General features: G+C 45.6%; 2 long non-coding RNA genes across 2 annotated transcripts; both read right to left on the bottom strand.

Moving 5' to 3' along the window:
* Nucleotides 1-7,286: 7,286 nt before the first annotated feature.
* On the bottom strand, nt 7,287-7,641 carry LOC134994155 (uncharacterized). The gene is made up of 2 exons (XR_010197381.1): nt 7,572-7,641; nt 7,287-7,388 (listed from the first exon to the last, which is right to left on the bottom strand). It is a non-coding gene; the product is annotated as an uncharacterized LOC134994155 (long non-coding RNA).
* Nucleotides 7,642-14,153: 6,512 nt separating this feature from the next.
* On the bottom strand, nt 14,154-14,508 carry LOC134994049 (uncharacterized). The gene is made up of 2 exons (XR_010197353.1): nt 14,439-14,508; nt 14,154-14,255 (listed from the first exon to the last, which is right to left on the bottom strand). It is a non-coding gene; the product is annotated as an uncharacterized LOC134994049 (long non-coding RNA).
* Between the last annotated feature and the right edge of the window lie 530 nt (nt 14,509-15,038).

The raw sequence follows: 15,038 nt of genomic DNA, 5'->3' as shown, positions 1-15,038 counted from the left end.
TGGTGAGGTGGTTTGTTTAAGTCAGGCACCCGGGGAGACACCTGTTGTCTGTGGGACGAATATGGCCATTGGCATGCCTGGTCAAATTACAAAAAAAATCACCTCGTCGGTGTGGAATTATTTTAACAGAAATGCGGACAACATTTGTCAAGCCGTGTGTTGCCTTTGTCAAGCTGTAATAAGTAGGGGTAAGGACGTTAACCACCTAGGAACATCCTCCCTTATACAACACCTGGAGCGCATTCATCAGAAGTCATTGACAAGTTCAAAAACTTTGGGTGACAGCGGAAGCAGTCCACTGACAGCTAAATCCCTTCCTCTTGTAACCAAGCTCCTGCAAACCACACCACCAACTCCCTCAGTGTCAATTTCCTCCTTAGACAGGAAAGCCAATATTCCTGCAGGCCATGTCACTGTCAAGTCTGACAAGTCCTCTCCTGCCTGGGATTCCTCCGATGCATCCTTGAGTTTAACGCCTACTGCTGCTGTTGTTGCTGCTGGGAGTCGATCGTCATCCCAGAGGGGAAGTCGGAAGACCACTTGTACTACTTCCAGTAAGCAATTGACTGTCCAACAGTCCTTTGCGAGGAAGATGAAATATCACAGCAGTCATCCTGCTGCAAAGCAGATAACTCAGGCCTTGGCAGCCTGGGTGGTGTTAAACGTGTGTCCGGTATCCACCGTTAATTCACAGGGAATTAGAGAATTTATTGAGTTAGCGTGTCCCCGGTACCAAATACCATCTAGGTTCCACTTCTCTAGGCAGGCGATACCGAGAATGTACATAGACCTCAGAAAAAGAGTCACCAGTGTCCTAAAAAATGCAGTTCCACCCAATGTCCACTTAACCACGGACATGTGGACAAGTGGAGCATGGCAGACTCAGGACTATATGACTGTGACAACCCACTGGGTAGATGTATTGCCTCCCGCAGCAAGAACAGCAGCTGCGGCACCAGTAGCAGCATCTCGCAAACGCCAACTCGTTCCTAGGCAGGCTACGCTTTGTATCACCGCTTTCCATAAGAGGCACACAGCTGACAACCTCTTACGGAAACTGAGGAACATCATCGCAGAATGGCTTACCCCAATTGGACTCTCCTGGGGATTTGTGACATCGGACAACACCACCAATATTGTGCGTGCATTACATGTGGGCAATTCCAGCACGTCCCATGTTTTGCACATACATTGAATTTGGTGGTGCAGAATTATTTAAAAAACGACTGGGGCGTGCAAGAGATGCTGTCGATGGCCCGAAGAATTGTGGGCCACTTTCGGCATTCAGCCACCGCGTGCCGAAGACTGGAGCACCAGCAAACACTCCTGAACCTGCCCCGCCATCATCTGAAGCAAGAGGTGGTAACGAGGTGGAATTCAACCCTCTATATGCTTCAGAGGATGGAGGAGCAGCAAAAGGCCATTCAAGCCTATACAGCTACCTACGATATAGGCAAAGGAGGGGGAATGCACCTGACTCAAGTGCAGTGGAGAATGATTTCAACGTTGTGCAAGGTTCTGCAACCCTTTGAACTTGCCACACGTGAAGTCAGTTCAGACACTGCCAGCCTGAGTCAGGTCATTCCCCTCATCAGGCTTTTGCAGAAGAAGTTGGAGAGATTGAAGGAGGAGCTAAAACAGAGCGATTCCCCTAGGCATGTGGGACTTGTGGATGGAGCCCTTAATTCGCTTAACCAGGATTCACGGGTGGTCAATCTGTTGAAATCAGAGCACTACATTTTGGCCACCGTGCTTGATCCTAGATTTAAAACCTACGTTGTATCTCTCTTTCCGGCAGACACAAGTCTGCAGAGGTTCAAAGACCTGCTGGTGAGAAAATTGTCAAGTCAAGCGGAACGTGACCCGTCAACAGCTCCTCCTTCACATTCTCCCGCAACTGGGGCTGCGAGGAAAAGGCTACGAATTCCGAGCCCACCCGCTGGCGGTGATGCAGGGCAGTCTGGAGCGAGTGCTGACATCTAGTCCGGACTGAAGGAACTGCCAACGATTACTGACATGTCGTCTACTGTCACTGCATATGATTCTGTCACCATTGAAAGAATGGTGGAGGATTATATGAGTGACCGCATCCAAGTAGGCAGGTCAGACAGTCCGTACGTATACTGGCAGGAAAAAGTGGCAATTTGGAGGCCCTTGCAGAAACTGGCTTTATTTTACCTAAGTTGCCCCCCCTCCAGTGTGTACTCCGAAAGAGTGTTTAGTGCAGCCGCTCACCTTGTCAGCAATCGGCGTACAAGGTTACTTCCAGAAAATGTGGAGAAGATGATGTTCATCAAAATGAATTATAATCAATTCCTCCGTCGAGACATTCACCAGCAATTGCCTCCAGAAAGTACACAGGGACCTGAGATGGTGGATTCCAGTGGGGACGAATTAATAATCTGTGAGGAGGGGGATGTACACAATGAAAGGGGTGAGGAATCGGAGGTTGAGGAGGAGGTGGACATCTTGCCTCTGTAGAGCCAGTTTGTGCAGGAAGAGATTGATTGCTTCTTTTTTGGTGGGGGCCCAAACCAACCAGTCATTTCAGTCACAGTAGTGTGGCAGACCCTGTCGCTGAAATGATGGGTTTGTTAAAGTGTGCATGTCCTGTTTATACAACATAAGGGTGGGTGGGAGGGCCCAAGGACAATTCCATCTTGCACCTCTTTTTTCTTTAATTTTTCTTTGCATCATGTCACGTGCTGTTTGGGGACAATTTTTTTGAAGTGTCATCCTGCCTGACACTGCAGTGCCACTCCTAGATGGGCCAGGTGTTTGTGTCGGCTATTTGTGTCGCTTAGCTTAGTCACACAGCGACCTTGGTGCGCCTCTTTTTTTCTTTGCATCATGTGCTGTTTGGGGACAATTTTTTTGAAGTGCCATCCTGCCTGACACTGCAGTGCCACTCCTAAATGGGCCAGGTGTTTGTGTCGGCCACTTGTGTCGCTTAGCTTAGTCACACAGCGACCTTGGTGCGCCTCTTTTTTTCTTTGCATCATGTGCTGTTTGGGGACAATTTTTTTTTGAAGTGCCATCCTGCCTGACACTGCAGTGCCACTCCTAGATGGGCCAGGTGTTTGTGTCGGCCACTTGTGTCGCTTAGCTTAGCCATCCAGCGACCTCGGTGCAAATTTTAGGACTAAAAATAATATTGTGAGGTGTGAGGTGTTCAGAATAGACTGGAAATGAGTGGAAATTATGGTTATTGAGGTTAATAATACTATGGGATCAAAATGACCCCCAAATTCTATGATTTAAGCTGTTTTTTAGGGGTTTTTTTAAAAAAACACCCGAATCCAAAACACACCCAAATCCGACAAAAAAATTTCGGTGAGGTTTTGCCAAAATGCGTCCAAATCCAAAACACGGCCGCGGAACCGAATCCAAAACCAAAACACAAAACCCGAAAAATGTCCGGTGCACATCACTAGTCATAACTGACCTCTAGTGTCTATGCGGTTCTATGGGAGAGACGTCATGACCGGTGAGTACCCAAGCCTATGTGATTCTTTTTGCATTTCCCTCTGAGACGGAGCCAATTGGGTTCCCTCCTGGCAGCCCCCACGGTGCCCACGTCACTCTGCGCATGCGAAGAAGGACTACTAGGTCCTAAACTCAGAAGTCCAGTGATAGCAAAGGACAGGTCTTATCGGGAGCGCAGTCCTTTGTGATACTAATCGCATTTCTAGGTACATACTGGCATTAGTAACGCCGGTATGTACCCGATAAGTGGTGGGATGTATTGCATAGCGGATACAATGTGTAGTACACCCTGCCCATAGCTCCTACATCTTTTGCAGCACTGTTTGGAGAATACTTATCATTCACATCAGTAGCGGACCCATTGGAGCTTACAGTCTGCTATGTTTCTCTGTGTGTATGTGTGCATAATCAAAGCTGAAGGCAGATACAAGCCCCGAAAACAGCCACTCCATATTACCTCCCCCATATTGGGGGTCATTCCGAGTTGTTCGTTAGCTACATTCGTTCGCTGTGCAGCGATGAGGCAAAAAACGGCACTTCTGCACATACGTATGTGGCGCAATGCGCACGCGCGTCGTACTATTACAAAGAATGATGTTTCACACAAGGTCTAGCGAAGCTTTTCAGTCGCACTGGTGGCCGCAGAGTGATTGACATGAAGTGGGTGTGTCTGGAAGGTAACTGACCGTTTTCAGGGAGTGTTCGGAAAAACGCAGCGTGCCAGAAAAAACGCAGGCGTGGCTGGGCAAACGCAGGGCGTGTTTGTGACGTCAAAAGAGGAACTGAACAGTCTGAAGTGATCGCAAGCGTAGAGTAGGTTTTGAGCTACTCTAAAACTGCACAAAAAAAGTTTGCCGCCGATCTGCATTCCTTTTGTTCGCACTTCTGCTAAGCTAAAATACACTCCCAGTTGGAGGCGGCATAGCATTTGCACAGCTGCTAAAAACTGCTAGCGAGCGATCAACTCGGAATGACCACCATAGTCCCTTCTGTCAGTAACTCTGCGATAAATATCTCACTGCAACGCAAAGGTTCCTTGGTCAGTGCGATCACGGCACATGCGCGGTCTGCTGATAATAGCTCAGCTGCGTGAACATCTCATTGTGTACAAACATGAATTAGGCCCAGACTGTAGAAGAAGTAAAAGTGGAGCCACATAATGGGAGCTGGGAACAAGGCCTGTAGTAGGGAGTATGGAGGTTACATGCACCACCCCTCTCACCTTCCTGCCATCACTGATTGCAGTAGTGTTATTACTATGCGCACACATTAAAAAGCATTAATGTCATAAACAAGGGATGAGGAACCTTCGGCCCTCCCAGCTGTTGTTGAACTACACATCCCAGCATGCCCTGCAACAGCTTTAGCATGGCCAAACAGCAAAATTGTAGCAAGGCATGCTGGTATGTGTAATTCAACAACAGCTGGCGGGCCGAAGGTTCCCCATTGGGTGACATTTGTCGGTGCCTGATCAAGTCTACTTATATTCAAGAAGAACAAGTAATACATAGAGAGCTTGCATAATTTATTAATTAGAGTATTCCTCCATTGAAGACACACTGGAAATTGCTATTTACCAGTGTGTTTTGAATGGAGGAATACTCTAATTAATAAATTATACAAGCGCTCTCTGAGTAATCTGTATTACTCGTTCTTCTGTTAATTATATGTGACCTGCTATGTCATCTAGGAGCTGCTTCTATTGAGCACTACTAATGTGGAGGGGTTTTATTTTTTAAAATAAGCTTTTGACCTTTAGAGCATACCTCCCAACATGACCCTCTCCAGGAGGGACACAATGCTCTGCTCCTGGACTTTTTTCTTAATTTGTGATTGCCAGCACCTGTTTTGAACAGGTAAATGAATAAAGAAAGGTGTTTCAGCACAGGTGATGGTAATCATAAATTAAGAGAGAAGTCCAGGAGCAGAGCATTCTGTCCCTCCTGGAGAGTGTCATGTTGGGAGGTATGCTTTAGAGCCTGAATTTTCCTATATATATTATACTTATATTCAAATCTGATCTGCAAACAGTCCATTATGGTAATGTCATTTCCGTGACTACGGCGTTTGCACAAAAGTACCAAATGGATTTTTTTTATTTTTCAATATCTGACAAAATAAAGCTTCTTTTACTACCACTATTAGACAAGGCAGAAGACGTATCAATGCTTAGATACAGAGGAGAGAGATAAAGTACCAACCACTCAGCTCCTAACTTTCACTTTACAGGCTCTGTTTGTAAACTGGCAGGAGCGGATTGGTTGGTACTTTATCACTCTCCATTTTATCTTTCTCCAAGTTTTGACAAATCTCTCCCAATGACTGTCAGTCCATCTGTTGTTAAACTACTAGACCTACAATCCCAGAGCCAGTCAGATGAGGCACATTGTAACTCGCCAACAGGCGGCCTGCTGGTGACCGCTGTCTTCAGTTCTAAATTCCAGCAGACCTAGGCCCTCATTCAGCTTCATTTGCAGGTTTGCTATTTTAGCGAAACTGCAACTGACTGCGATCGCATGCTGGGGCCGGCCAGCACAGGGCAAGGCCGCCCAGCATGCAAATACCCCTCATCACTGATTTCTGGAGGCCCCCCTGCCTATGCTGCCAGGCTAGCGCAGGGCAGCCATTTTGTCACATGTCTACAAGTACCCACAGTGCAAAGTACCCTTTAAAGCCATTGCAGTACTTGCCACCGTCGGCAGGGCAGTCTAGAGCCGGGATGGGCCAAAGTACTTTTGAAGGGGCGTGGCCTAATCACAGGAGGTGTGGTCACGTACCCTCAGAAAACAATACTGAAAAAAATAGTATTTTAAGCACCTCCATGGCCACACTGCAGCCCAGTACACAGCAGCGTGTGCTGGGCTGGGGAAAAGAGCTGCTGCTGCTGCTAGGTAAGAGGGAGGAGGCCCGGGCCCCTACTGGACCCTCACTGGGCTCCTCCATCAGACCTGGGTCCAGGTAATTTGTACCCTCTCCCCCCCCCCCCCCTCTCTCTCGACACCACTGACCGTCGGTGGATCACAGGTACTTTATAAACGGTCTGAATTCAGATTGTGCTGTTAGTTTTGAGGCATTTGGTAATAAATAGAGTAGATAGGGCCAGGAACCAAAGCGATTACTTCAGGGCCTATTGGTGAGCACAATCCATCAGAATCAGAAACATCATTTGCGATATAGTCTAGTGTGTACCGGAATTACAGCTGTATGCAGCTTTGGTACTGGCGATAACTGGATGTGGCAGGTGTCATGCAAGCAGTCCAAGTACAGTGGGTAGTCAGGTAATTGTGTACAGATGTAGACAGTATTTGCCTGTCAGCAGCCCCATCTGTGTCAGGTGCCTGTACGAATACACTCTGATGATAAGCAGCACCATCACTAGCCAGCCAATTCCTATTGGCTGATAGAAGCTGATACTGTAGTTGCTGTGTCAGTGTCAAGTAGGGGTAGATACTGTACATCTAGGATGTGCGTCTGATATTGTCATCAGTGGAGCTGGGGGGGCAGATGCTATTTACCTGGGCCCTAGTCGTCCCCCCACTTGGCAGCTGCAGCTCTTCTCCTCAGCCCAGTACACACTGCTATTAGAGATGAGCGGGTTCGGTTCCTCGGAATCCGAACCCGCCCGAACTTCATGTTTTTTTACACGGGTCCGAGCGACTCGGATCTTCCCGCCTTGCTCGGTTAACCCGAGCGCGCCCGAACGTCATCATCACTGTTCAGCCTCTCACTAAGCCCTTTCTGGCAAATTTGAAGCCTACAGTATAACCACCTTTACTTTTCAATAATCTGTTCAGAAGAGGTGTTTGTAGAACGGTGTTTTATTATTCAGTAAAGGGATCACAGATATGATGCGTTGATTTGATGTACAATACGATATGATGATGTGTGATAATGAGGTAAAACTGTTAATGAAACAAGAATATGCAATTATGATATGCATGTGAAAAGCAAAATGGATATACACAAGTACATATAACATGGGCTGTGCAAACATGTGATTACATGTGCAAGTATAAACTACAGTGCAGCTAACATTACTCACTGGCTAAACAGGTTGAGATGAGACATTTAATATACAAACTCACCATCGAATGCTATATGAGAGTTGGACCCATGTAAAGCATGACTGTCTGGGACCATGAGGGAAGTAGAAAGGCTGATCCCAGCTTCTTCATCCCAGAATGCATTGCAAGACTGGCTACAAGAGGCTATGAGGGTCAAATTAATTGATGGGACTGACCACCAGATGGGGCAATAATACAACTTCTGTAGTAAAAGTAATCAGATCTACACAAAGCAAATGCTGAAGGCATGACACTCCCCGTCTGGTATCACTGGTACCATATTTTAAACTCTAAACAGATAACAATAAGAATAGTTCAGTCACTGGTCTGAGGAACAACTTAGTCTCTCCTCGCTTACAGATCTTGACCTCAACCTTACGAACCTTCCCATCCTTGCTTGGGAACGTCTTGGTGACAAGACTTAAAGGCCATTCGTTGCGTTGTGACTGGCAATCTCTGACGAGCACAATGTCACCTGGTTTTAAGTTGGGTTTGGCAACTTGCCACTTGCTCCTTGACTGCAGGGTAGAAAGGTATTGTCTTTTCCATCTGTCCCAAAAGGTGTTTGCAAGGCTTTGAACTTGTCTCCATTGACATTTGAACAGGTCTTTGGTATTGAATTCTCCAGGAGGAGCATAGGTAATCCCGGTCTTCTGTGTAAGAAGAGTGGCCGGAGTAAGTAGAAGTGGGTCTTCTGGGTCATTAGACACTGAAGTCAATGGTCTTCAGTTGACAATAGCTGAGACTTCAGCCATGAAGGTTGTTAAGCTCTCGTGAGTAAGTCTTGCAGTTCCCACTTGCAAGAATATGGAATCAAGGATTCTGCGTATCATGCCGATCATCCTTTCCCAGGCACCTCCCATATGAGAAGAATGAGGCGGGTTGAAGGTCCATGTACAACCTTGCTCACTGAGATATCTCTCTATGCTTTTAGTGTCAATGTTCGAATTAATTTGTAATTCTTTGGCTGCTCCAATGAAGTTGGTACCTCTGTCGGACCGGATGTGTTTTACTGGGCCACGGATAGCAATGAAGCGTCTAAAGGCATTGATGAAGCTTGAAGTGTCCATTGATTCTATAACTTCGATGTGAACAGCTCTGATGCTCATACAAGTGAATACAACCGCCCAGCGCTTGCTGTTCGCATTCGCACCTCTAGTATGTCGTGTGATGACAGTCCATGGACCAAATACATCAAGACCAACATTGGAGAAAGGAGGGTCTGTACTAAGTCTGTCTGTTGGAAGATTAGCCATCTTCTGAGTTTGGGAAGTACCACGAAGTCTACGGCAAATGATACATTTGAAGATTGTGCTGCTTACACACCTTTTCGCTCCAATAATCCAGAACCCAGCTGATCGTAGAGCTCCTTCGGTAAACAATCGTCCTTGGTGTTTGACTTCGTTGTGATAGTGTTGCACAATTAAAGAAGCTATGTGGTGACTCCCAGGAATGATTAAAGGATTTTTCTCATTTGTCTCCAAGTTTGCTTCTTGAAGACGGCCTCCTACTCTCAATAAATGATTTTCATCAAGAAAAGGGTCTAGCTTTTTTAAGGTGCTGTCTTTGGGAATAGGATTTCCACTGTTAATGCAGTCGATCTCTCCGGAAAAGATTTGGTGCTGCACAACACGGATGATAAGGCTCTTGGATCGTTGTGTTTCTTCTGGTGCGTAAACATTTTGACAGTGATGCCAACCTTTACATCCATTCACACTTACAGATGCGTTGCGTTTAAATGAATGGACTATGTGAGTTAAGCAGGTAATGGCTCTGACAAGTGATTTCCAAGTTGAAAATCTTTGGAATCTGTGAGGCTGAAGTTGACAATCTGAAGTTACGGTATGGATTGTAGTTATTTGTGGACGAATTTCAACATCTGAGTCTGCGTCTACTAGCTTGAATATGCTACTTTCAGGATTGTTCGAATCTGCCTTGTACAGGAATTCAGGTCCTCTGAGCCATGTAGTGTCTTTGAGGATACTGGCTGGGACAGCTCTTGTAGCGTGATCTGCTGGATTGTGAGCAGTAGATACATAGTGCCACTGTTTTGGATTGGTGGATCTTCTGATTCTTAGCACACGATTGCTGACATAAACATGGAACCGTCTGGTCTCGTTGCATATGTAGCCTAATACTACCTTACTGTCTGTGTAGAAATCTGCTTCAGAGAGTCCAATTGGTAACTCAGATGAAATGAGCTCAGCTAATTCTACAGCTAGTACTGCAGCACAAAGTTCAAGTCTGGGCACTGTGTGTTCTGGACGTGGAGCTAACTTTGCTTTGCCCATGACAAATCCAATATGACATTGTCCCTTGATGTCCATGGTCTTAAGATATGCAACTGCAGCAATTGCTTGGGTTGAGGCATCAGAGAATACACATAGTCTCTGGTTTTGTACTGCTGTAGAAGGCACGGGGGCATATGGACGTGTAATGCGGAGGTTGGTTAAGGTAGATAGAGAATCTTTCCACTCTTGCCACAAGTTTCTTTTCTGGGGAGGCAGTGGGGCATCCCAGTCAATTGACTCACAGGTTAGGTCTCTGAGCAAAGCTTTGCCTTGGATAGTGACAGGAGCTGCAAATCCTAAGGGGTCGTACAAGCTGTTTAGAGTAGAGAGAACACCTCTGCGAGTAAAGGGTCTTTCTTCGCTGTTTACTTGGAAGGTAAAGGTGTCAGATTTTAAGTCCCACAAGAGTCCAAGGCTACGTTGAGCTGGTGGGGAATCGGTTCCTAAATCCAAGTCTCTTAAATCGCTGGTATGATCATGGGAAGGGAAGGCTTCCATCACTACTTTGCTGTTGGAAGCTATTTTGTGAAGCCTCAGGTTTGAACAAGCAAGCATTTCCTGAGCTCTTTTGAGGGAGGCTGATTGCTGTCTCGGCTGTTGGCATAGATTTTAGGCAGTCATCTACGTAGAAGTCTTTATCTACAAGTTGTCTAACATCAGAACCATACTCTAGCTCACCCTCTTGAGCTGAACGTCTGAGTCCATAGATGGCAACTGCAGGTGAAGGGCTGTTACCAAATATGTGTACCTTCATGCGATACTCCGTAATGTCTTTTGAGGGGTCATTGTCTCTGAACCAGAAGAATCTTAGGAAATTCCTGTCTTTTTCTCTCACAAGAAAGCAATGAAACATTTGTTGAATGTCAGCTGTGAAGGCAATAGAGTCTTTTCGGAAACGGATGAGTACCCCTAGGAGTTTGTTGTTGAGGTCTGGTCCTGTCAGGAGTACGTCATTTAAAGAAACACCTTCAAACTGGGCACTGGAATCGAACACCACTCTTATCTGACCTGGTTTCTTCGGGTGATATACTCCGAACATTGGCAGGTACCAGCATTCTTCTGTGTCTTTAAGAATGGGAGCTATCTCGGCGTGACCATTCTCAAATATTTTAGCCATAAAGGAGAAGAAATGATCTTTCATCTCTGGTTTCCTGTGAAAGTTGTGTTTAAGTGAAGAGAAGCGTTTGAGTACTTGTTCTCTGTCATTAGGAAGGCGTTGTATGGGTGTTCTAAAGGGTAGAGGAGCAACCCAGCTGTTGGCATCATCCTTGACTAGTCCTTTCTCCATTATTTCCAAGAATAGTTTGTCCTCTATGGACATTGCCACCTGGTCATCCTTCTTTGTTCTCTGGAAGACTGCGTGTCCCAGATGATCTTGATAGTTGTCACAGATATGGTTGTCACTAGTTGAGTCTATGAAGGTACAGTGTGGTAATTCCTTTATGAGGAAATGGTTATGACATGGCTGGAATAGAGAAGGGCGTCCATTTTCTAAAGTACAGGTAAGCATGCTGTTGACAGAATCTGGTTTATGCACATCTCCAAGACATACTTCTCCTATTATTACCCATCCCAGATCCAGTCTTTGAGCGTAAGGTGCGTTATGTGGACCATTAATCTGACTTCTGGCTTTGTGGACTTGTAGGATATCCCTCCCAATGAGTAGATTTATTTGGGCATGTGGATCCAGTTCTGGTATCAGATGTGCTATGCGTTTCAAATGTGTATGGTGTTTAGCTACATCTGGTGTAGGAATCTCACTCCTATTGTCTGGAATCTCGTCACACTCTGTGATAGTTGGTAAAGAGAGACATGTCTTCCCATCCAAGGACTCAATTTGATAGCCAGTTGCTCTCCTTCCTGTTGTCTCAAAACTCCCTGCGCAGGATCTTAAGGAGTAAGGAGTGCTGGGTCCTTTAACATTAAAGGTCTCAAAGAAGATTGATCTGGCTAGAGACCTGTTACTTTGGTCATCTAGGATTGCATAAAGTTTAACGGCTTTGTCTGGATGGCCTCTGGGGTAAACTTTGACTAAACATATTTTGGAGCAGGATCTACCGCTAATGGCATCTTTGCAGACTTCGGTACATTGTGAAGTAATTTCTGGTGTGACTGCAACAGTGTCTTTTTGTTCTACACTGTGCTCCCCGCCATGCTCTGTATCGGTATAACTGTGTTGCAAAGCCCATGGGGGAGGACCAGGGTGTAGAGCGGTATTGTGGTCTGTGCTGTGGCATTCTGTGCAGTTAGCACTAACCTTGCAGTCCTTGGCGAGGTGTGATGTGGAGGAACAGCACTTGTAGCAGATCCTATTCTCCTTTAAGAAGGCTTTGCGGTTCTCCAGGGACTTTTCTCTGAAGGTTCTGCATTTCAGGAGAGGATGCGGTTTGTGATGCAGAGGACATTGCTTGGCTGGATCTTTGTCTGTGGTCTCTTGGCGATTAAAGCTGGTAGACCTGCGGAAAGAATCTGAATAATGCACATTAGTCTTGTGAACTGCAACTGATGTTTTGCGGGGGTTAGGTACCATAGGTGCAGTATTTGTCAAGGTAAAGGCAAAACTAGGATCATTCCTGGTCATAGCTTGCTGGTGTACAAAGTCCACGAAAACTGAGAATGGTGGAAATTGCACTTTGTTCTGCCGCTTATATTTGGAGCCATGGTTGATCCATTGTTCCTGCAGATTATACGGTAGTTTCTGCACTATAGGGTTAACGCCTCTGGCTGTGTCAAGGAAGGCAAGTCCTGGTAAATCTCCCTCACATTTAGCTACTTGAAGTTCTTTTAGTAAGTCACTTAGTTCTCTGAGTCTCTGATAGCCTTTGTTGGGTAACCTGGGGAAATCGTCTATTCTTTTGAACAGAGCACTCTCTATTATCTCTGGTGAGCCATAGCACTCATTAAGTCTATCCCAGATCATCCTAAGTCCATTCTCAGGGTGGTTAATGTTAATCACTCTTATCCTTCTAGCATGTTCTGCAGATTCATTCCCAAGCCATTTAATTAAGAGGTCTATCTCTTCACTATGTGAAAGGTCTATTCCTCTGATAGCATTTTGAAAAGAGGACTGCCAGGCTCTGAAGTTCTCAGGGCGATCATTGAACTTTGAAATACTAATCGTGACTAATTCACGGCGGGTGAGAAATTTAGCAAAGTCTAATGTGTCCTGATTGGCTCTTGGAGATGTCGGTACATTAACACGGTAGGTATATGGTGTGTAGTCATACCTGTTAGTGTTGTCTGGTTCCCGACGGTTGGTATCACACCGCTTCTGTGTGAAGTAGGCTGTGTCTTTCTTGGAGTTTGCAGATTCAGACATCTGAGGTGGGGAAGAGTTGTCCCTCATAGGTTCACAGTGTCTAGGATTCTCTTGCTTGCAAATGTGTGGTCTGTTGTCCACTGGTGGTGGCGCTGTAGAGTGTACTTGATTTGTTTGCATGAAGTCTGAATGCGTACCTTGTAAAGATGGAGGGTTGCTACTCCTTTTTGAGACTTGACGTACGTATTCTGATGTGCGTTGCAGTGAATCCTGAGATCCATTCTCTGTGTCAAGTACATTGGTTCTTCTTATATCAGGGAGTTCTGCAGTCTCCAAGATTTCTGCTTCAGCTATGGCAGCCGCTGCCTCCTTCTCTGCAGCGAGCTTCTCGCCGATTGCTTCTAAGCGTTTGCTCTCGATTTTTAATTGCATCTCCTGCTCGGCAAAGTTAGCCCTTACTTTTGCGGCTTCCGCATTTGCACGTGCCATGATGGCTGCATTACTGACAGACAAGGATTTGGAGGAACCAGAGACTTGGGACCTTGTTTTGTATGAGGATATCGTTTTCTGTGACATGGTGATCTGGTAGAGATGTTTGATTGTGTAGAGACTGCTGTAATGCTGTCTGCAAGTAACTGTTCAGACTGTGTCGCAGATCTCTGAGGAGTCAGTATCTTTGAACTGTTATGAAGCTGCTTGACTGTGAAGAGACTGTTGTGTTGCCTTATAAGCGTGGCTGCACTGACTTGTACAGGTTTCTGTGTAGTCAAATGGCGGTACTCCTATTGCTGAGCTGCCATAGTTGGTAGACTGTATAGAAACTGTGTGGCTGTCATATGCAGATAGCTGTGGCTGGCAGTGTAACGGCTCTGTAAGTCAGTATATGTCCCCACTGCTGACAGGCAATGATTTACTGACGGAGTCAGTGTAAGAGAGTCCATCTGCTTGTAGCATTCGATGTTTTACTGTTCAGCCTCTCACTAAGCCCTTTCTGGCAAATTTGAAGCCTACAGTATAACCACCTTTACTTTTCAATAATCTGTTCAGAAGAGGTGTTTGTAGAACGGTGTTTTATTATTCAGTAAAGGGATCACAGATATGATGCGTTGATTTGATGTACAATACGATATGATGATGTGTGATAATGAGGTAAAACTGTTAATGAAACAAGAATATGCAATTATGATATGCATGTGAAAAGCAAAATGGATATACACAAGTACATATAACATGGGCTGTGCAAACATGTGATTACATGTGCAAGTATAAACTACAGTGCAGCTAACATTACTCACTGGCTAAACAGGTTGAGATGAGACATTTAATATACAAACTCACCATCGAATGCTATATGAGAGTTGGACCCATGTAAAGCATGACTGTCTGGGACCATGAGGGAAGTAGAAAGGCTGATCCCAGCTTCTTCATCCCAGAATGCATTGCAAGACTGGCTACAAGAGGCTATGAGGGTCAAATTAATTGATGGGACTGACCACCAGATGGGGCAATAATACAACTTTCTGTAGTAAAAGTAATCAGATCTACACAAAGCAAATGCTGAAGGCATGACAATCACGCTGTCGGATTCTCGCGAGGCTCGGATTCTATCGCGAGACTCGGATTCTATATAAGGAGCCGCGCGTCGCCGCCATTTTTCACACGTGCATTGAGATTCATAGGGAGAGGACGTGTCTGGCGTCCTCTCCGTTTATAGAGATTCGAGAAGAGAGTGAGACAGAGAGAGACACAGTAGTAATTTGGGGAGCATTAGGAGGAGTACTACTACTACTAGTACTTGCTGAAGTGATAGAGAGAGATAGTGTGACTGTATTATCTGACTTGTGGGGGAGACACTGACAGTGGGGAGCAGTTAGAGTCTGAGAGCAGGACTCAGGACTCAGGAGTACATATAACGTACAGTGCACACTTTTGCTGCCA

Source organism: Pseudophryne corroboree, chromosome 1 (genome assembly GCF_028390025.1).
Source record: "Pseudophryne corroboree isolate aPseCor3 chromosome 1, aPseCor3.hap2, whole genome shotgun sequence".
Lineage (NCBI taxonomy): Eukaryota > Metazoa > Chordata > Amphibia > Anura > Myobatrachidae > Pseudophryne > Pseudophryne corroboree.
Note: the sequence above shows the minus strand (reverse complement) of the source record. Positions and strands in the feature narration are given on the sequence as shown.